General features: G+C 40.0%; 1 protein-coding gene and 2 pseudogenes across 1 annotated transcript in view; 2 read left to right on the top strand and 1 right to left on the bottom strand.

The window, feature by feature from the left end:
• WNT8B (Wnt family member 8B) overlaps nt 1-4,331 on the bottom strand; it is a 37,090-nt gene extending 32,759 nt beyond the window's left edge. The window contains exon 1 of the mRNA XM_046026460.1: nt 4,271-4,331. The gene's annotated coding sequence lies outside the window, so the exon portion shown is untranslated. The remainder of the gene's footprint in view (nt 1-4,270) is intronic.
• A 7,873-nt stretch (nt 4,332-12,204) lies between these two features.
• Nucleotides 12,205-13,547, top strand: LOC123955072 (annotated as a pseudogene).
• Nucleotides 13,548-16,328: 2,781 nt separating this feature from the next.
• On the top strand, nt 16,329-18,888 carry LOC123955071 (annotated as a pseudogene).
• Nucleotides 18,889-21,829: the final 2,941 nt, after the last annotated feature.

Below are 21,829 nucleotides of genomic sequence, written 5' to 3'. Positions count from 1 at the left end.
TGTTTTTCCTTTTTAATATAATGGTGCATTGTAGAATTGTTGGCATCTGAGATTCAAACACATTTATTATTATTATTAACTTATGCCTTTTTGTCTTGTTTAAGAAATCCTTTCCTACCCATCAGTTGTACAGATAGTCTTTGATGTTGATTTCTAAAAATGTTATAGTTTAGTCTTTACATTACCTTCCAGGATCGCTTAGAATGGATTTTTGTGTATGAGGTAAGGTAATTATTTAGTTATTTTTCATCTGCAACCAAGTACCATTTATCAAAAAAGCTATCATCTTTTTCATGGTTCTTTACTATCAGCTCTATCATAAGCCAAGGTTCCATTTATGCACGGGCCATTTTATTTCATTAGTTACATTGTCTCTAAATCAGTAAGATCCTTTTTAATTATTAGGGATTTATAATAATTCCTTATATTTTGTATGGCAAGTCCCTCCATCTAGTTCTTTAGAATCGCCTTGTCAGTTCTTCCCTCCTCCCAAAACACTTTCAGGATTTTGATTGGAATTTGTCAGATCTGCACATCAATTTGGGGAGAACTGGCATTTTCTCAACACTGAGTCTTCCAGTCCACAACTATGATAAAGCCCTCAATTTAGTCAGGTCTTCTATAATGTTTTTCAGTGAAGTTCTGTAATATTTTCCATCAAGGTCATAGATGCATTTTGTTAGGTTTACCCCTAAGTACTTCATATTTTTTATGCCACTGTAACTGAAATCATATTTTAAAGTTTCATTTTCTAACTGATTGTTACTGATACATAAAAATTCAGCTGATTTTTATGCATTGGCTTTGTATTCCAAAACATTATTCACCTTAATTCCCGTGTTTTGTGGGATATATATATATATATAATTTTTTTGCCTTTTTCTATGTTGACACATCTATAGGATCTGAAAATGGTGACTCTTTCTTCCTTTTGTTTCTTTTTCTTGTTTTTCTGTGTCAGCTAAGTCCTCTAGTCCAATGCTGAATAAAAGTGTGGTAGTGGCAACCTTTGTATTTTTCATGAAACTGAAGCGGATAATCTGAATGTTTCACCATAAAATAAGATACTCAGCATGGTGTTGTGATAACCCATCCCCAAGATTGCCCCCAAACAATCTTTGTCTAACCCTGAACAGGGTTGACCTGTGTCATAGGATCCTGAGGAAATGGCGGTTTGACCTCTGAGACTAGGTGATAATAGATACTGCGGTTTCAATTTGTTTTTTTTTTGGAAGCCAGAAGCTGTGTCGGGAGCATCTGATACAGCCTTCTGTGGGATCAATGCAGCAGAGAAGCCTTCGGCCAGCAGCCACCATCAATTGACCAGCTCTGTGAGTAAGCCGCCCCGGAAGTGGTTCCTCCAACCCCTATCCTGCCTTCAGACAACTGCATACTGACCAGTATTCTTGGGGTTTCCTCAGAAACTCTGAGCTAGAGTCTCCCAGCTAAACCACTCCTAATTTCTGACCCACAGAAAGTGTGTGAGAACACACAAGTTTGTTACTGTGTGAAGCCATTAAGGTTTGGGGTAATTTGTCACACAGTGATGGATCCCCAATACGGGGAATTTTTTTAGAGGCTTTATCAGAGAAGGTTCCCACTTATTCCTAGTTTAATAAGAGATTTTTAAGAGTTATGAAAGATGTTGAATTTTATCTTATACATTCTCTCCATCTAGTGAATAAACATTCTTTCTTTATCCCAAAAAAATACATGAATTATATTGGTTGATTTCTTTTTTCTTTCCTTTTTGGTTAAGTTTTCATTTAAATTCCAATTAACACCTGTAGGATTAATGTCAGTGGTACAATATAGTGATTCAACACTTGCATACAACACCTAGAGCTCATCACAACAAGTGTGCTCCTTATCCCCATCACCTGTTTCACCCATCTCCCCCACCGCCCACCCCTACCTCTCCTCTGATCACCATCAGTTTGTTTTTTTAGTGAAGAGTCTGTTTCTTGGTTTGCCTCTGTCTTTTTTGCCTTCTGTATTCCTCTTCTTTTTTTCTTAAATGCCACATGAGTGAAAATACGTGGTATTTGTCTTTCTCTGACTTATTTCACTTAGCATAACATCCTCTAGCTCCAACCACATTGCAAATGGCAAGATTTCGTTCTTTTTGATGGCTGAGTAATACTCCAGTATATTTATGTACCATCTCTTCTTTATCCATTCATTAGTCGATGGACACTTGGGCTGTTTCCATAATTTGGCTATTGTAAATAATGCTGCTATAAACATGTGCCCCCTTTGAATTATGATTTTTGTGTCGTTTTGGGTAAATACCTAGTAGTGTAATTGCTGAGTCTTAGGGTAGTTTTATTTTTAACTTTTTGAGGAACTTCCATTCTGTTTTCTGAAGTGACTGCCCAAGTTTGCACTCCCATCAGCAGAGCAAGATGGCTCCCCTTTCTCCACATCCTCACCAATACCTGTTGTTTCTTGTGTTTTTGCTTTTAACCATTGTGACAAGTGTGAGGTGATATCTCATTGTAGTTTTACACTTGATCTTAGCCAAAAGGCCAAGAAGCGATTTTCATTGTAGTTTTGATTTGCATTCCCCTGATGATAAGTGATGTTGAACATCTTTTCATGTGTCTGTTGGAAAAATGTCTATTCATATCTTCTGCCCATTTTTAATTGAATTATTTGGCTTTTTTTGGGTGTTGAGTTTTGTAAGTTCTTTATATATTTTGGATACTGATCCTTTATCAGATATGTCTTTGGCAAATATCTTCTCCCATTCCATAGGTTTGCGGATTGTTTCCTTCACGTACCAAAGCTTTTCATTTTGATGTGGTCCCAGTAGTTTATTTTTTATTTTGTTTCCCTTGCCTCAGGAGACATATCTAGAAAGAAGTTTTACACTACCCAAAGCAATCTACACATTTAATGCACTCCTACGTATCAAAACACCACCAGAATTTTTCACAGAGCTAGAACAAACAATCCTAGAATTTATATGGAACAACAAAAGAACCCAAATAGCCAAAGCAACCTTGAAAAAGAGCAAAGCTGGGGCATCACAATTCCAGACTTCAAGCTCTATTACAAAGCTGTAGTCATCAAAACAGTATGATACCGGCACAAAAATAGACACAGAGATCAATGGAACAGAACTGAAAACCCAGGCTGCCTGGGTGGCTCAGATGGCTAAGTGTCTGCCTTCAGCTCAGGTCATGATCCCAGGGTCCTTGGATTGAGTCCCACATTGGGCTCCCTGCTCAGCCGGGGGGCAGGGGGGCTGCTTCTCCCTCTTCCTCTGCTCCTCTCCCTGCTAGTGCTCTCTCACTCTCTTTGTCAAATAAATAAATAAAGTCTTAAAAAAAAAAGAACTGAAAACCTAGAAATGAACCATGAACCCACAATTATATGGTCAATTAATCTTTGACAAAGCAGGAAAGAATATCCATTGGGAAAAAGAATGTCCAATGGGAAAAACAAATGGTGTTGGGAAAACTGGACAGCAACATGCAGAAGAATGAAACTAGAGCACTTTCTTACACCATACACAAAAATAAATTTAAAATGGATGAAAGACCTAACTGTAAGGCCAAAAGCATGAAAATCCTAGAAGAGAACACAGGCAATAACTTCTTTGACATCAGTCCTGTCCTTTTCTTCTTTCTTTCTTTCTTTCTTTCTTTCTTTCTTTCTTTCTTTCTTTCATTAATTTGATGAAGTCTTCTTGGGGTATGCATTTGGAAAGATATCCTAAACTTGTTCTGTGGGAATGAGGTCCTTATTATCTTGTTTAATAAGATTCATTTATTAAAGAGATTTTTAAATAAATATATATGTTGTTTTGTTTTTAAAGATTTTTTTTATTTATTTGACTGAGAGAGAGGGAGAGATCACAAGTAGGCAGAGAGGCAGGGGGAAGCAGGCTCCCCACTGACCAGAAAGCCCGATGCCACCCCTTTTAAAAATTTCAGACCTTGGGGCGCCTGGGTGGCTCAGTGGATTAAGCCTCTGCCTTCGGCTCAGGTCATGATCTCAGGGTCCTGGGATCGAGCCCCGCATTGGGCTCTCTGCTCCGCGGGGAGCCTGCTTCCTCCTCTCTTTCTGCCTGCCTCTCTGCCTACTTGTGATCTCTCTCTCTCTGTCAAATAAATAAATAAAATCTTAAAAAAAAAATTTTTTTCAGACCTTGCTCCTGTGACCTGCTTTGTGTGGGTAGCTGAAGCACAGGTGGGCCAGCCATGCTGAGGAAGCTTTCCTAAGATCTACACACTCTAGCTATTTTGCAACTTCTCATTTGTACCTGCAGATTCTTGAGAAGGTCCAAGCATCCAAGCATCCTTATGAATTCACATGCAGAACCTGTAGAAAAAGAGATCAGGAAAGAAGTGAGATGATGTATGGACTACTCTTTTTAAGTTGAGATTTCTGTACATAGCACATTCGAGCAGTAGTAGTCATATTTAGTGCTGGACTCACAAATGAAGCTTGAAACAGAGAACTCTAACAAGGACAGAAAAGAATAGTGTTAGAAAGTGTGGGAAGTAGCTAGTGTTAAGAGGACCAATAACAAATTTATTACTGACTATAAAAAGGCAATTTAATGATTCTGTTGAGGACCAAATGAGAAGAGACAGCAATTGCCTTAGGAAGGATTTAGGTTGGATATTAAGAGGACCTTTCTGACAATGAAAAGTTATTGGATGCGGGAATTCATTTTTCAGAAAATGGTGGAATCTTCTCTGGAGGTATTTAAGGAGAGAACAGGCTACACCACTTTCAGGTTGCTTGAAGGTAGTTCATTCATTCATTCAGACTGTATTTAATGAGCACCTGTGTTGTGCTAGAAATTGCCTGTGGAGCAGAATGCAGCTGTGAAGAAAATAGAGACCAATTCATGTCATGGAACTTACAGAGGCGGGAGAGGAGATAGATATTGAACAAATGACAAAATAATTTCAGATGATACATGCTATGAAACAAGGTAATTAATAGGAAATGACCACAGGCCTTTTATTTATTAAGATTTATTTATTTATTTATTTATTTATTAAGATTTATTTATTTGAAAGAGAGAGAGAACACACGTGTGTGTATATGCACATGATTAGATGGTGGAAGGGCAGAGAGGGAGAGAGAATCTCAAGGAGGCTCCTTGCTGAGCACAGAGCCCTACTGAGGGCTTGGTTCCAGGACCCTGAGATCATGACCTGAGCCAAAATCAAGAGTTGGATGCTTAACCAACAGAGCCACCCAGGCGCCCCAAATTTCTATTTAGGTTGTGTGATCATAGAAGACATTTCAGAGGAGGCAATTTATGAGGTGAAACCTGAAAGATAAGAAGGAGCCACCTGGCATAGATTCAGGAATAGCATTCCAATGAAAGAGTAAATACAGAGGGCCAAAAGTAGGAACAATCTAGGCAGGTGTACAGAGCACAAGGAATACCTGCATGGTTGGTGTATAGCAAGCGAAGCGGGGAGAATGGATTAAGGTAAGTTCAAAGAGGTAGCACAAACTAGATCAGAAAGAGCCTTCAGAGAGTTTGGATTTCATTGAAAGGACAGTGGGAAGACAGGGGAGTATCATGTATGGCTTATACTATGTGAAAATGTATTCTGACCATCGTGTGAAGGATGAATCAGAAGGGTGTTAGAATAGAAGCAGGGAGAACAATTTAGGAGGCTCCTGTGGTAGTCCAGGTGAAAGATGGGGCGGCTTGGCCAGGGGTGGTAGCTGTGGACATAAAGAGAAGTGGACAGACCAGAAGAGTTTTTTTCAGGACTTTGGTTCCATGATTGTCCAGAGGAGTTATATTTCTATTATTTCCAACAGAAAAATAATACAAGAGGCAAGAACATTTTACTTTCATTGCCTGCGATTTCACAATGGTATGTACTCTTACATCGTTCGGGGATAGGAAAGGCATTCTTGAAGTGAGAGCACTAATGAAATCAGTGTCACAGTAGTGTTATGGCATGGTCTTTATGGAGAGGCATTCTTTGCCTTGGACATAGAAGATGGCTCTTTTCTTCTTGCCGATCGCCTGGAATCATGCCATGCTTATTGGAGATGAGGCTAAAAAGATAAGTTATAGCATCTTAAGCATAACCTGGTTTGATAAGCTAAGGACACCATCTTTTATTTTGTAGGGGGAGTCACTGAAGTTTTTTCTGAACAAAGGAGTAGCATGATTAAAAACTTTTAAAAAATGTTAATTTGGTTTAAAAAATGTCTCTGGTGAGAGATCCTGGAGATAAGAGAATCACTTATAAAACTCTTGCCGTTGTTACCTTGGAAAGGAAGGGCCTGATGAGATGAGAAACATCTTGGAGACTGGCTCAATCAACAGAACTTACAGATGGAAGTCTTGGAGTCAGTAAGTGATTGGAGTCAGTAAGTGAAACAGAAGTCGTCAGAGGTTGTTGGTTATTGCTGAGATTTTGAATCTGAATGATAAGGATGCTGTTAAGAGAAAGAGTACAAAAAAGGAGGTAGTCTGGGGCAAGAGGAAAGAGAATAGATCTATTTCACAACAATGTGAATACACTTAACACTACTGAACTGTATCCTCAAAAATTTTAAGATGAGGGCTCCTGGGTGGGTCAGTTGGTTGAGCATCTGCCTTTGGCTCAAGTCATGATCCTGGGTAGTCCTGGAGAGACCAGCCCCACACTGGGCTTTCTGCTCCCTTTGCCCCCCACCCATGCTCTCTTTCTCTATCTCAAATAACTAAATAAAATCTTTTTAAAAAGTTAAAATGGTAAATACTGTTAGGTATTTTTCCCCCACCAAAAAAAAAAAGATAAAGTTAAAAATTAAGGCAAACTGTACTGTGTTGGCAACAGCAACCTGCTAAAAGACAGTCTGTAGAAGGCAAAACTACGGAGACTGATATCAACGATTGCCAGGGAGTGGTGAGGAGGGATGAACAGGTGGAGCACAGAGGATTTGGGGGATGGTGAAAGTATTCTGCATGATACCACGGTAATAGATATGTGTCATTATACTTTTGTGCAAATCTATAGAATGTTCCACCCCCAGAGTAAATCTGAATGTGTCAGTGTAGGTTCTTGATTATAACAAACTCTGGCCGGAGACGTTGATAGTGGGAGGGGCTGTGCATGTGTGGGGACAGAAGTTGATGGAAAAATCTCTGTACTTTGCTGGTAATTTTGCTGTGAACCTAAAATGGCCCTGGAAAAATGAAGTCTTTTTGAAAAAAAATTTTTAAAAAGCTAGAGGACAGCCTATTCTGGTATTAGAAGTTGGCATGCAGAGGTAGACTTCCCACGCTTAATTAGGGCGGCCCCTTGAACTGCCATGTTGTTGTAAAATCTACAGAAATAAGGCATTTTTTGGGTATTCTTTTTCTTAAAGAGGGCTCCCCATGTTGCGTAAGGACCCATAAAATCTGGATCAGTTCAAGATATAAGGGTTCCTGACCCGTTTCATTCTCTTCACCTGAGTGTTCGTTTTTGTAACTAGCTAGAGGAAACCTTCCTAGGAAAGGGGATTTGAATTCTAATTAGCAAAACAACTTCAATAGCATTGAACAAGCTTTTAGTTTAAGCTAAATTAAAAAGTTAAACATGTCTAAACATTTATGTTCCCAATATAGCTGGAGTCTCTCCCAATGGTAAGAGTATCGATATCCAAATCCCTACATTGGATGTTCTTATTTTATCTTTGGTATTTGTCACTTTCTCTTGTATTTTTTTTTTTAATGAACCCAATGCAGGCTTGAACTCATGAGCCTGAGATCAAGACCTGAGCCGAGATCAAGAGTCAGACACTTAACTGACTGAGCCACCCAAGCACCCCAATTTCTTTTTGGTTTTTAAATTTCCCTCCTTTTCACTTTCTATTTATCTTAAGCCATCATCTGTGGTTTTTGTTTTTTTTTTTTTTTTGCTGTGATGTTCCTCATCATTTAATCTTTATTTCTGAATTTTTTCTTTTATTTCTAATTCTTCTGTGAGTTTTTTAACTTTATTTCTGAATTTTTCTATTTCAGTTTGTACTATTCTTTTATGTCTTGTATTGTTTTTTTTAATTTTTTTTAAATTTATTTATTTTTTCAGCATAACAATATTCATTGTTTTTGCACAACACCCAGTGCTCCATGCAAAACGTGCCCTCCCTATTACCCACCACCTGTTCCCCCAAACTCCCACCCCTGACCCTTCAAAACCCTCAGGTTGTTTTTCAGAGTCCATAGTCTCTTATGGTTCGCCTCCCCTTCCAATTTTTTTTTATAAACATATAATGTATTTTTATCCCCAGGGGTACAGGTCTGTGAATCGCCAGGTTTACACACTTCACAGCACTCACGATAGCACATACCCTCCCCAATGTCCATAACCCCCTCCCCCTCTCCCAACCCCACCTCCCCGCAGCAGCCCCCAGTTTGTTTTGTGAGATTAAGAGTCATTTATGGTTTGTCTCCCTCCCAATCCCATCTTGTTTCATTTATTCTTCTCCTATCCCCCTAACCCCCCATGTTGCTTCTCCATGTCCTCATATCAGGGAGATCATATGATAGTTGTCTTTCTCCGATTGACTTATTTCACTAAGCATGATACGCTCTAGTTCCATCCACGTCGTTGCAAATGGCAAGATTTCATTTCTTTTGATGGCTGCATAGTATTCCATTGTGTATATATACCACATCTTCTTTATCCATTCATCTGTTGATGGACATCTAGGTTCTTTCCATAGTTTGGCTATTGTAGACATTGCTGCTATAAATATTCGGGTACACGTGCCCCTTCGGATCACTATGTTTGTATCTTTAGGGTAAATACCCAGTAGTGCAATTGCTGGGTCATAGGGTAGTTCTATTTTCAACCTTTTGAGGAACCTCCATGCTGTTTTCCAGAGTGGTTGCACCAGCTTGCATTCCCACCAACAGTGGAGGAGGGTTCCCCTTTCTCCACATCCTCTCCAGCATCTGTCACTTCCTGACTTGTTAATTTTAGCCATTCTGACTGGTGTGAGGTGATATCTCATTGTGGTTTTGATTTGTATTTCCCTGATGCCGAGTGACGTGGAGCACTTTTTCATGTGTCTGTTGGCCATCTAGATGTCTTCTTTGCAGAAATGTCTGTTCATGTCCTCTGCCCATTTCTTGATTGGATTGTTTGTTCTTTGGGTGTTGAGTTTGCTAAGTTCCTTATAGATTTTGGATACTAGCCCTTTATCTGATGTGTCGTTTGCAAATATCTTCTCCCATTCTGTCAGTTGTCTTTTGGTTTTGTTAACTGTTTCCTTTGCTGTGCAAAAGCTTTTGATCTTGATGAAATCCCAATAGTTCATTTTTACCCTTGCTTCCCTTGCCTTTGCGGTTGTTCCTAGGAAGATGTTGCTGCGGCTGAGGTCGAAGAGGTTGCTGCCTGTGTTCTCCTCAAGGATTTTAATGGATTCCTTTCTCACATTGAGGTCCTTCATCCATTTTGAGTCTATTTTCATGTGTGGTGTAAGGATCTTTTATGTCTTGTATTGTTTTTAAAGGGCTTTCTGTTTGTTTTGAAGCAGAGTAAAGTAGTTGTAGTCTTTCTGGTGTGCTTGCATTATCTGTAGAAATGTTATTCTGCTTCTTATTTTTCTTTTCAGGATAATGAATTCTTTTATCAATTTAACCTCGATACTTTTCTGTTGTTTTTTTTTTTTTAAGGTTGATTTGTTTATTTTTAGATAGAGTATATGCGTGCGGGCATGTGAGCTGGAGAAGGGCAGGGACAGAGGGAGAGAGAATCTTGAGCACACTCCCCACTTTGCGTGGAGCCTGATGGGGTCTCGATCTCACAACCCTGGGGTCTCGAGCTCAGGTCATGATCCCGGCGTCCTGGGATCGAGTCCCACATCGGGCTCCGTGCTCGGCGGGGAGCCTGTTTCTCTCTCTGTCTCTGCCTGCCACTCTGTCTGCCTGTGCTCACTCTCTCTCTCTCTGACAAATAAATAAATAAAATCTTTAAAAAAAAAAAAAAGAGTTGCTAAGGGGTTAGACTGCTCTAAGATGCAGATTTGAACCATGAGCCCCATGCCCTCAGCCACTAATAGGATTAGGCCAAACTCTTAGTTTAATCTCATGTTCTCAAATCGACTTGCCTTCCTTTCCTTGGCTGTTTTGGGGTTTTTCAGTTTGGGGGATCTGTCAGAGGTCTTGTTGCTTTCTGGCACAGATGCTGAAATTATGCAAATGTGTGGCTGATTTGCTCTCCCCTGCTTGGCATTCGTGGAGATACCCTGTCACCTAGCTTTGCAAAATGTGGTCCATAGATTTTTGGTTTGCTTTCTGTTGCTCTCCCGCTTTCTATGTGGGGATTTAGAGAGATTAAATAACTATGGTGTCATCACTGCCATTTATCTACTATCTGTATTTGATTTTTTAAAAAAGATTTTATTTATTTATTTGACAGAGATCACAAGTAGTCAGAGAAGCAGGCAGAGAGATAGGAGGAAGCAGGTTCCCTGCTGAGCAGAGGGCCCGATTCGGGGCTTGATCCCAGGACCATGGGATCATGACCTGAGCCAAAGGCAAAGGCTTTAACTCACTGAGCCACCCAGGCACCCCCGTATTTGCTTTTTAAAAAAGATTTTGTTTATTTATTTGTCAGAGAAAGAGAGCAAGAGTGTGAGCACAAGCAGGAGAAGCAGCAGGCAGAGGGGGAAGCGGGTGTCCTGCTAAGCAAGGAGCCAGATGAGGGACTGTATTTGATTTTTGAGATATATAAACTGAGACTTTCTAATTGTTTTTTTAAAAATTTAGAGTTATACAAAATAAAAAGGGAATGCTCTCCTCTCTGCAGGCCCATTCTCTGGAGGTATTTATTGTTAAGAGGAACATATTCTTCTAAACATTTTTCTGTCCCTTCACCATACACACACACGTATGTATATATGTGTTTTTTCCTACTGCTCACAGTCTACATTTTTATTGCAATTTGGTTTCCCCCCCTTAATGATATGTTGGGGATATCTTTAAGGACTAATATAGTCTGATAATTTTGTTATTGATCACCATTATCAGGTGGATAGTTCCCTCAAGAAGGCTACAAACTGCTTTTGGTTGCTTTGAAAATAAACATTTAAAGAGTGTTAAGATCTATCACAAAATAATTAGTAGTATTGGTCTGTAGTCTGAGAAAGCTTTGGCACTCGTGGCCATGGCTCAAGGCCTCCATGACCTCTCACTGCTTTTCTCAAAGAAAATTCTGTTTGGTGGCATAGTCCAGGCTGGAGTAATCCTCCGAGGTTAACTTTCCTGATGCTATTTTTCCTTTTCTCCCACTGGGTATGAGATTTAGTGGGCCAAAGAAGTAGACTATTGAGTCCCCTTGTGAAATTATATGGCCTGGTGACCAGGGCATTCAGAAAGTGAGGCTCTGGGCCCAGCTCTATCACTACTCAAGTAGCATTGAGCAAGTCCTTTTATGTTTCTGGGCTGAAAGACAAATTTTATTTGTTTAGAAAATTATTTCAGTTTATGCATTATCACTTAATTTCTAAAAGCAAAGAAAGACATATACTTTCCAGTTCTATTTGGTAAGCATCACACCTTTTTTGCCTTACGCTCTGCCTCTTCAACCATGTGCATGATCTGCTTGACCCCGGGAGCTTTTCAACTTGCTACCCTGGGACTCCATAATTCTTTGTCCTCCCCTCTCTCAGTCTATTACTGAAATAGACTTGATATATAACATTGTATACACATAAGTTGTACCACACGCTGATATGATACATATATATAGTGAAATGATCACCACTCTAAGTTTGTTCATACCCATCACCTGGGACTACATAGTTCTTAAAGCCCTGGGTCTCAAAGTGTGAGCTGGAGGTTCAAGTGGAGAACTCTGTGCCCCCCACCGGGTTCACTTAATCAGAGTCCTGCTGAGTGGCCTCGGAAACCACACTTTTTATATGTGATTCTGATTATTCTGTTGCTCACCAGAGTCTGAAAACTCATGCTCAGGTAAATTCCAACTATTTCATTCTAACATTACAGGGGTGGGGGTGTGGGAAAGGGAATTAAGATGGATAAATATAGTTATTGTATCTACCCATGCCAACTCTGGGGAGGGAAGCATGCTTTCCTTGCTTTACTTTCTTCCCAAGTGATTGGAGGGCAGGCCAGCAGTTCTCAAAACAGGGTATTGGGGTGTCTGAGGAGGTGGTGGGTAATCCGAACGTGGAAGAAAGGCTTGGGGGGTCGGGGGGCAACTAGCAGCCAAAATGAAGGTGAAGATGCTCAGCCGGAACCCAGACAACTATGTCTGCAAAACCAAGCTGGACTTACAAAGAGTTCCAAGAAACTATGATCCTACCTTACATCCTTTTGAGGTCCCACGAGAATATGTAAGAGCTTTAAATGCTACCAAACTGGAACAGGTATTTGCAAAACCATTCCTTGCTTCTCTGGATGGTCACCGAGATGGAGTCAGTTGCTTGACAAAGCATCCAAAGAGCCTGGCCACTGTCCTTTATGGGGCATGTGATGGAGAGGTTAGGATTTGGAACTTGACTAAACGGAAACGTACCCATACAATACAAGCACATGAAGGTTTTGTACGAGGAATATGTACTCGCTTTTGTGGGACTTCTTTTTTTACTGTTGGTGATGACAAAACTGTGAAGCAATGGAAAATGGATGGACCGGGCTATGGAGAAGAGGAAGAACCATTGCATACGATATTAGGAAAGACAGTGTATATGGGAATTGATCATCACTGGAAAGAAGCTGTTTTTGCCACATGTGGACAGCAAGTAAACATTTGGGATGAACAAAGAACAAGCCCTATCTGTTCAATGGCCTGGGGATTCAACAGTATAAGTAGTGTTAAATTTAACCCAATTGAGACATTTCTCTTGGGAAGTTGTGCTTCTGGCAGGAATATAGTACTATATGATATGAGGCAAGCTACTCCGCTGAAAAAGGTCATCTTAGATATGAGAACAAATACAATTTGTTGGAACCCTATGGAAGCTTTCATTTTTACTGCAGCAAATGAATTTGATTACAACTTGTATACGTTTGATATGCGTGCGCTGCACACTCCTGTAATGGTACATATGGATCATGTGTCTGCGGTGCTTGATGTGGATTTTTCTCCCACTGGGAAAGAGCCTGTGTCTGCTAGTTTTGATAAATCTATTTGTATCTTCCCTGTGGACAAAAGTAGAAGCAGGGAAGCTTATCACACAAAGAGAATGCAACATGTTATCTGTGTAAAATGAACTTCTGACGCAAATATATTATGTGTGGATCTGATGAAATGAACATTCATCTATCGAAAGCTAATGCTTCTGAAAAATTGGGTGTGCTTACATCACAAGAAAAAGCAGCCAAAGATTATAACCAGAAGTTGAAGGAGAAATTTCAACATCATCCTCATATAAAACGCATTGCTCGTCACCGGCATCTACCAAAATCTATCTACAGCCAGATCCAAGAACAGCGGATCATGAAGGAAGCTCGCCGATGAACGGAGGGGAATCGTCTCAAACATAGCAAGTCTGGATCTGTGGCAATTGTGTCAGAGAAGAAGAAACACATAGTGGCAGTTGTGAAATCATAGTTGGTATTCCTACCGATCCTGATGTATAATTATTTGTTATATTTTGATGTGCAGACTCTGCAAATAAAGTACTGGCTCTAGAATAATAACAAACAGCTCAGTTACATGGGTAGAACACTACCCTGAAAAACTGTCCTGAAAGGTGGCCTGGTTGATAAGACTATCCAACATTTTATCCTTGATCTGCTTGCTTATTTCATTGAAGAATACAGTATTGCAAACTAACATGTTTATTGCTGCTAGAAATTGCAGCTACACTTTGATCTATTATTGCAGATATACTGTACATTTGAATTTACATTTATGACCAAACATCTCTTTTGTTACCTTTAGTATTACTTTGGGTAATTATTGCAAGGATTCTTCCAGTGATTACATATAATGTGTGGAAGAATCATGTCAGAACTTTCTTTAATTCATTTAATTTTCTGTGCTTTATTTGTGTTTGGCTCTTTGAGACTTTAAAGATAATCAGGTTGCATTTATATAACTTTTATAAATAATCATTATAATTTATAGTCAAGTTAAGATAATAAAACATCCTTTTCTCAGTGTTGTAAAAGCAAAAACAAAAACAGGGCATTGGGACAAGGAAAAACTGTGAACACAGAGAGTCATTAGATGACACAGGTGCTTGAGATAAGTTCTAGAGATCAAGGGAGCCGGCTACTACTACTATGAATAAATGACATTTATTAAACACCGTGCACCAGGCAGATGGCTAAGGATTTTAAAAGATCTCATTTGAATCTTATAACAGACTTCAGAGGCAGGTATGACTAATTTCTATTATAAATAAAGGCAGAAAGGCTACGTAACTTTTTTAATGTCTCGTAGTGGATGACTTGTTAAATTAAGATTCAAATTCAGTTCTGAATGATGCCAAAGAGAGCCAGATCACCCTTGTTCCCTAACTGGGATGATTGGTACATAAAAGGTAGACAGTGGCGTCTGGTACTAGGGAATTGCGAATCTTTTGTGTCACAGAGTTTTTGCCAGAAACGGGCAAGAGAAAACACCAAACAGAGGTCTGCTTAGTAAGCTCCTAAAAGATATAGATGAGTTTACTCAATAAATTGTGTTCTAATTTCTTAGAGGACTCACTAGCACAGAATAGATGCTCAGTGCATTTGCTGTTATTGAGTTGAAAAATGGAAGCCCTCTTTGCAGAGCCCTACAAGGACTGCTTCCTCTTAAAACGATTGTTTCCCTTCCAAATCTCGTGTAGACAAACCCCCAGTGATCTTCAGGAGAGCTCTCTTTTAAAGACAGATGACTGGGCCCCTCCTCAAATTTATGAATCAGAGTTTCTTGGGGGTGGAATTGAATCTGGGAATTGGTATCTTTAGAAGTGTCCTCCTGGTGATTCTGTTGAGCAGCCAGGTTTGAGAACTATTGGGTTAAATGATCCAAAAATGAATTACTTTGATTAGGGAATGCCTTTACTTACTGCAGTGGATCTAATTTGAGGAGCTAGGGACGTTCTTTCTGGCAGAAAGAACTGGCTTGCTTTCTTAACCTCTCCGGCTTCCTTGTGCCCCCACCCTGTGCTTCCTCCTCTATGTCCCAAGTCTTCCTACCCTAAGCTGGCTGAAAAATGACCTTGAGAACAGCAGCGCCACATTGTGGAGAGATGAAATCTAGTGCTACAAAATGAGCAGGTCGCTGTCCTAAAAACAAAAAACCAAAAAACAAAACAAACCAAAAAAACCCCACTAGGGCTGCAATTGCCACTTTTTCCAGCAGGGTGCACCACTTCCTTATGCTTTTAGGTGAGGCAGTTTCTTTTCCTTACCTATGGGTTAATCTCTGTAAACATCCCCTAGAAGTCATGGGGTGGAACATCCTTGCCAGATCAGAAATCCAAAACCTCCACGCTGTGAAACTAGAATGAACTGGGAAGAGGCTCTGCCCAGGCATGCACAGGCCTTCTGCTGAGGTTAAAAGTCAATCGCTGTGACCGTCTTGGTTAGAGTGAAACTATGGTAATCCCCAAGTCAATGTGTGACTTTATAAAAACATGTCTGTGTGGCCCAGTACCTACTGTAAGATATGCCTTGTTAGTTATATTTTTATTTGGTATTTATAGTCAGGCATTAGGTAATAGATCTAGCTTCTCGTCTGGTGCTATTTCCACCCAAAGACACACGGGTTTATATTGGTGGAACAGACTGGATCACTGATCGTGCATCTTTCAGTTGATGCTGACCAGGCTAAGTCTCTCTCTGTATCTCTCTGTCTCTCTGTCTCTGTTTCTCTCATGCACACACACTCACACTTTTCTGATACTTGTACCTGGACATGTTTTTCCATGGTTTCATCATGTTTGGTGACATCCAGCTAAATTACTACAATTAGAAAGGAGATGTGTGAAAGTTTATATAAATCCGCCAGTCTAGCTGGGTGCACTCTCTGCTTGTTTTCTAATAACCAAAGTTCAGATAGCCTGAGAAGGCTTTGCACCTCTGCAGATTTGCATAATATTTCCTGGCAGATGGTGGCATGGTTTTTTTTTCTTTGTTTCTCTATGTCTGTGTCTTCTACTGCTTGGTTTTCTCAACCAAGAGTTTCTAAAGTTATACCGGTGAGCCAGGATGGCATGGCTTAGTGTAACGATTTCCTCATGGTTTTGTTTGCTCTGACATGTTTGCTATCCTCCCACCTAGACTGTAAGTCTTTGACTGTAGGCTCCAAGCCCAGATCTGTGATATCCCTCAAATTCTTGCTTCTCACATTGTTAGATGTGCACTACTTGCTCAATACAAATGTTAAGATCGAATGATGAGGAAAGGTATGTTGACAGAGTGAGAAGTAAAGGAGAGCCAGGAGAGACAGAAAGAGAGAGAGAGTAGTGTTTCCAGAAGACAGGCTTAACAGGGGCACCTGGGTGGCTCAGTCGGTTAAAGTGGCTGACTCTTGATTTCCACTCAGGTCGTGATCTCGGTGGGGAGTCTGCTTGTCCCTCTGCCCCTCCCCCTGCTTGGGCTCTCTCTCTCCCTCTCTCAAATAAATAAATAAAATCTTAAAAAAAAAAAAAAGAAAAGAAGAAAGTTGAGCCAGGTTAGTGTCTACTAAGAGTTCAAAGAATTCTGCATTAGCTTTAGCTTCTTAAATATAGTGAATAAAGAGAAATAACCTTGGGGCACCTGGTGGCTGTCAGTAGAGCGAGCAACTCTGGATCTTGGGGTCGCAGAGCTTCTTTAAAAAAAAAAAAGAAAAACACACAAGATCAAAAGACAAGTAGTCGTGCTGATACTCTCATCAGTGAGTTACACTTTCCAGAGAACTTTATTGCGCATGTTTTAAAACTTACAGGTATTTGGAATTTAGAAAGGATTAAGGTTTATTGAAATATAAGCATACTTGGAAAATAGTTGCTTTATTTCTTTTTTTTTTTTCCCCCTTGCTTTCTAATTGCACATACCTTAGAGTATATCCGGAGTGTTTTAAAGCAACTCAGAATTTTATCATTTCACTCATACCTATTTCTTGTTTAAAGAACTGCTTTTTCTGTCTCTGAAGTGATTATTCTGGTAGCTTTTTATATTGTTTGAGGGGGAAATAATCCATTGATTTTAGCAGTATAAATGTGGGACAACTGAGATCTGGATCAGTGATTTGGTCTTGGTTGTAAAGAAGAATAAATAAGTCTAGAACAGTAAAATCTTGGAATAGAGCATACTGGTTAATTGGGTTTCAGATTAACTATGGGTTAACGAGAAGACACTTTGTTTGAAATACCCTTAAATTGCCTTGGGGTATTTTCTTGCTTTAATAAGTAGTCTAATGAACATAATTAAATCTTCTCTTACTGAGTCAGCATCCTGCAATTCCTTGGGATCATTACTCTGAACATAATATATAATTCTATACTGTACTGTAGCTACAGAAGGAATAAAAGTTTAAGATGACTCTTGGATATTGCTATACTTTAAAAAAAAATCTCTACAATCTGTGCAAATCATTTACCTTAAGCAAGCAAGTGAGTAAATGCATGTTACCTGTTACGGAATAATAGACTAAAACCCAGAAGAGACTTTTGAGATTATGAAATTCGATGCCATTACTTAAGAAATGAGAAGGCTAAGACCCAGAAAATAATGAAGAGGATTAGTACAGTTAGACTACAATCAATGTCTCCTGATTGCAAATCCAGTGGCCCTTTGACTCCACATCCTACAACTTTCATATGATCTGGGATTCCTGTCATTTGTCTCCCTTGCCCCTAAAAGTGCAGAGTCCATTCTCAGAACTGATTATTTAGGAGTTTGGGTTCAATGATTGCAAACTGCACTAACATCCTTAGGGGCAGGGAATTTTCTCTGTTTGCTCACTTATGTATCCTCAACACCTCCCACAGAACCTGCCCTTTAGAAGGCCTTCAGTAGATGTTCGTTGAATGAAGGAATGAACTGAAATTGCCACATTTGTTCTACACAAGATAATTTGATGTCGAGTTCTGTGTTCATTGACTCGGCATTCACCAAGACTGGCGGAAGAAAGATTTCAGATTCATTACCAAGTTCATAAGGAGAAAAGGAAAGGAAAAGGATGAATATTGTTAAATTGTCATGGCATGACATCCTACACTTCTGTCTCACTTTGCCCGTATCTCAGTTTCAAGCACCAGGCGTTTGAAGTCAGGAACCGGATAGTACATTGTAAAAGCACTTTTGAGGTTAAGAGTGGTTAAAAAAAGAGGTTAAGAATCAAATTAGTTAACAAAACAGAAGACACCCCAGCTGTGGAAAGCTGTTTGTCAAATATGAGTGCTATGTAATAATTAAACATGTCTTTCAAGGCAAACTAATCCATCAAAACTAGGGAGAAGAGTCCTTTTCCTCAGGCATCTGAGTGATGCCTCAAGGGTAGCAGCGGCTCTCAGCGGCTCTCGGAGTTTCACCAGGCAGCCCAAGAACAAGAAGAAGAGAGAGGCCGGAAAGTCAGCCAAGACAGACAAAGTCCTAGTGACCAGAATTGTGGTCACTAACAAGCGGTCCAAAATTGGCCAAAAAGAAGTGGTCCCAAGGCAAAGTTCGAGAGGAGCTCAACAAATGTTTGATCAAGTGACATATGACAAACTTTGTAAGGAGGTTACCAACTCCAAGGTTACCACCCTGGCTGTTGTCTCAGAGCCTGGAGATAACGCAAACACCCCCCATCCCCTTGGGCATGGGCAGCCAGGGCTGCCCTTCAGAAGCTCTTCAGTAAAGGACTTACTCAGCGGGTTTCAAAGCACGGAGCCAAATCATTTACACCAGAGACACGGGCTGGAGTTATCCTAGCTGCTGGTGAAGAGGCACGAACAGATCCCTTGCCATCCGCACATACCGAACAATAAAACTTTGTTAAAAGATTTTTTTAAAGAAACTAAGGAAAAGAGAATATTCGTGAACAAACCCTGTGCTTATTAACACATACGCCCTTTGACTCTCAAAATTGGTGGGTATGCTTAAGTCTTCTGATAAGTGCGTCAGTATTAAGAAATACCTCAGAAAAAAACCCAGAATGAATGAATTGCAAAAGCCCTCTGCTTAAGGACCGGTTTAAAATTTAACAGTGTAAACATGTAAGGTTATATGAATATACAGGTATATTTAGATTTGGAGTCATGGTTTCAATAACACAAAATCATAAGATGTACTTAGCTATAAAGTAGATCAGGTGTTATTGCCTTTAAGTGACAGAATATGCTTTAGGTCGCCAGAAATCTTCTGATTTCTTTTTTCTTGGGTCACCACTAAACCATAAATTCCTTGAAGTTGAGGATCAATTCTAATTCACAATTGTAACTGCAACCTTTGGCACAATGGTGAAAAACAAAAGAAACTTAAGTCTTTGTTGAATGAATGAATTTTAGGGACAGACTTAAGGGCCCTTTTCTAAATTATCATGAGAGATGGAAATAATACTAGGAAGGAGTTTATGGTATCCGGGTACACTTAACTGGAGAAAAAGAGATGCGTCAAGATGACAGGAAATGAAGACTTGTCTTTTTGGAGTTCCCATCTTGGGTATTTTGGAGTTTGCTTCTAAGCCCCTTAATCCTCATTATCACTAGCAGCCCCTGGGGAGAAATACACACAAAAACACGTTTGCCATTACCAAAGTACATTGAAAAGACAGCTTTCCTATAACTTCTTTATTCCCAATTTTGCCTAATTTCTGAATTAGCAATTTTATTACTAAGACTCTTATATGTGCCATGGAGATGTTGCTTTTGTAGAAATTCGACTTCCTAAACTTTCTGCCCTCAGATTTCTTTTTCTTTCTTTCTTTTTTTTTTTTTTTAAGATTTACTAATTTATTTGAGAGAGAGAGAGAGAGAGTGTGTGTGTGTGTGTGTGTGTGTGTGTGTGTGTGAGTACATGTGCGAGATGGGAGGGCGGGGGTAGGGGATGCTGAGGGAAAGGGAGAGAGACAGTCTCAGGCCATCCATGCTGAGTACAGAGCCCAACACTGGCAGATCCCAGGACCCTGAGATCATGACCTGAGCTGAAATTAAGAGTTGGATCCTTAATCCACTGAGCCACCCAGGCGCCCCTCTGTACTCAATTTCTATTCAAATCAACTTTAACCTCTTCTGAACAAGAAGTTCTTTGGTAGGAGAGATTACAAGGTGGTGAAAATGATTGGGCACAGAGAAGGCAGGAAAGACGAGACTCTTCCCCACCCCTTAAGCTGGGAAGATAAGACCTTTACAAAGCAGAAAACTGCTTTGTTTTGGCTGGCCAGGCCAAGTAGGTGGGGTGTACAGCCTCCTAACTGGGGTGCTGCAAGAATCCAAGGCCACTGGGGGATCCACCGAGGTCAGGGCAATGGTGATGGTCTGGTTTTCTGTACTTAAGGATTAGAAAGGCATTTTTTCATGCCAACTTTCCCTGGCCTTATAATCCTAGAAGTTTCCAAATCAGAAACAGAATCTGTAGTTTATCTTTCCATTTTTCTAGTTAGCAATTGGACGGAATGTGTAACCCTCCGGTAACAAATGGCACTTGAGGTTAATGTTTAATTTATAAACCCTTAGGAAAGGAAGTATCACCTTGTATTTTTATCACTGACTTTGTTTAAGCATTTCACACAAATGGTTTTATTAGTTCAGTTAACATCCCTATAATGAGATAAAGGGCAAGAATGATGATACAGGATAAATCAAATCCCTGAACTATAAGTTAACTAAATATTAACCCCAGGTTCTCAGCTAAGAGAAGTTTTGTTGTTGCTGTTTCTTACATGTTCTTTGCTCTCCCCTGGATAGCTTCTTTGCAGGGAAAATGTTGAAAAGCTTGGAGACTTGTCCTAAAGTTTCTCAACAGAACTTTATCTTCTAGCTATTTGGGTGAGGGTCTTAGCAAAATCTGTGAGAGGTGGCGTTCCATTGGCTAACTAAGTCCTGACAGTAAATCCTTTGACATTCTTTAAATGTGAGGATTAGGGCTGACCCAAGGCAAAATGATGAAATAATCTGTTATCTATCCTATTCTCCTCCCACTTACAGGCACTCACCCTGGGGACCTATTGTTCCCCTGAACCTCCGTGCAATTGCCTCATCAAGGACTTGAGTTGACTCAGGTTCCACGCTGCCTTTTTTAAAAAATTCAAGTCCTTCGTTTCATTCTCTTGGGAGTATAATGGTTTTGAAAGATGACAACTAACCTGATAAATGAATTACGGGACTGGTTGCATTGTCTAAATCTATTCTCTCGCCCCTTTTCCACCTTAAATCACTCTGGCTTTTGCCCACCTCTATAGTGAAGTGGGTTGGGGTGCCTGGGTGGCTCAGTGGATTAAAGCCTCTGCTTTCAGCTCAGGTCATGATCCCAGAGTCCTGGGATCAAGCCCCACATAGGGCTTTCTGCTCAGCGGGGAGCCTGCTTCCTCCTCTCTCTCTGCCTGTTTCTCTGCCTACTTGTGATCTCTGTCTGTCAAATGAATAAATAAAATCTTTAAAAAAAAAATAGTTAAGTGGGTTATCGAGTACCTCCTGTGTTTGAAGGTTTTTTTTTGTTTTTTAAGATTTTTTTAATTTTTATTTATTTGACAGACAGAGATCACAAGCAGGCAGAGAGAGAGGAGAAAGCAGACTCCCCGTGAAGCAGAGAGCCCAATGCGGGGCTCTATCCCAGGACCCTGGGATCATGACCTGAGCTGAAGGCAGAGGCTTTAACCCACTGAGCCACCCAGGCGCCCTCTGTGTTTGAGTTCTTAAAGGTATTAGACACCCTGACTCCTTCTTTCTTAAATATTCTTCCCTTAAACCTCAGAGTCCATTATTTCCTGGG

Source organism: Meles meles, chromosome 13 (assembly GCF_922984935.1).
Source record: "Meles meles chromosome 13, mMelMel3.1 paternal haplotype, whole genome shotgun sequence".
NCBI lineage: Eukaryota > Metazoa > Chordata > Mammalia > Carnivora > Mustelidae > Meles > Meles meles.
Note: the sequence above shows the minus strand (reverse complement) of the source record. Positions and strands in the feature narration are given on the sequence as shown.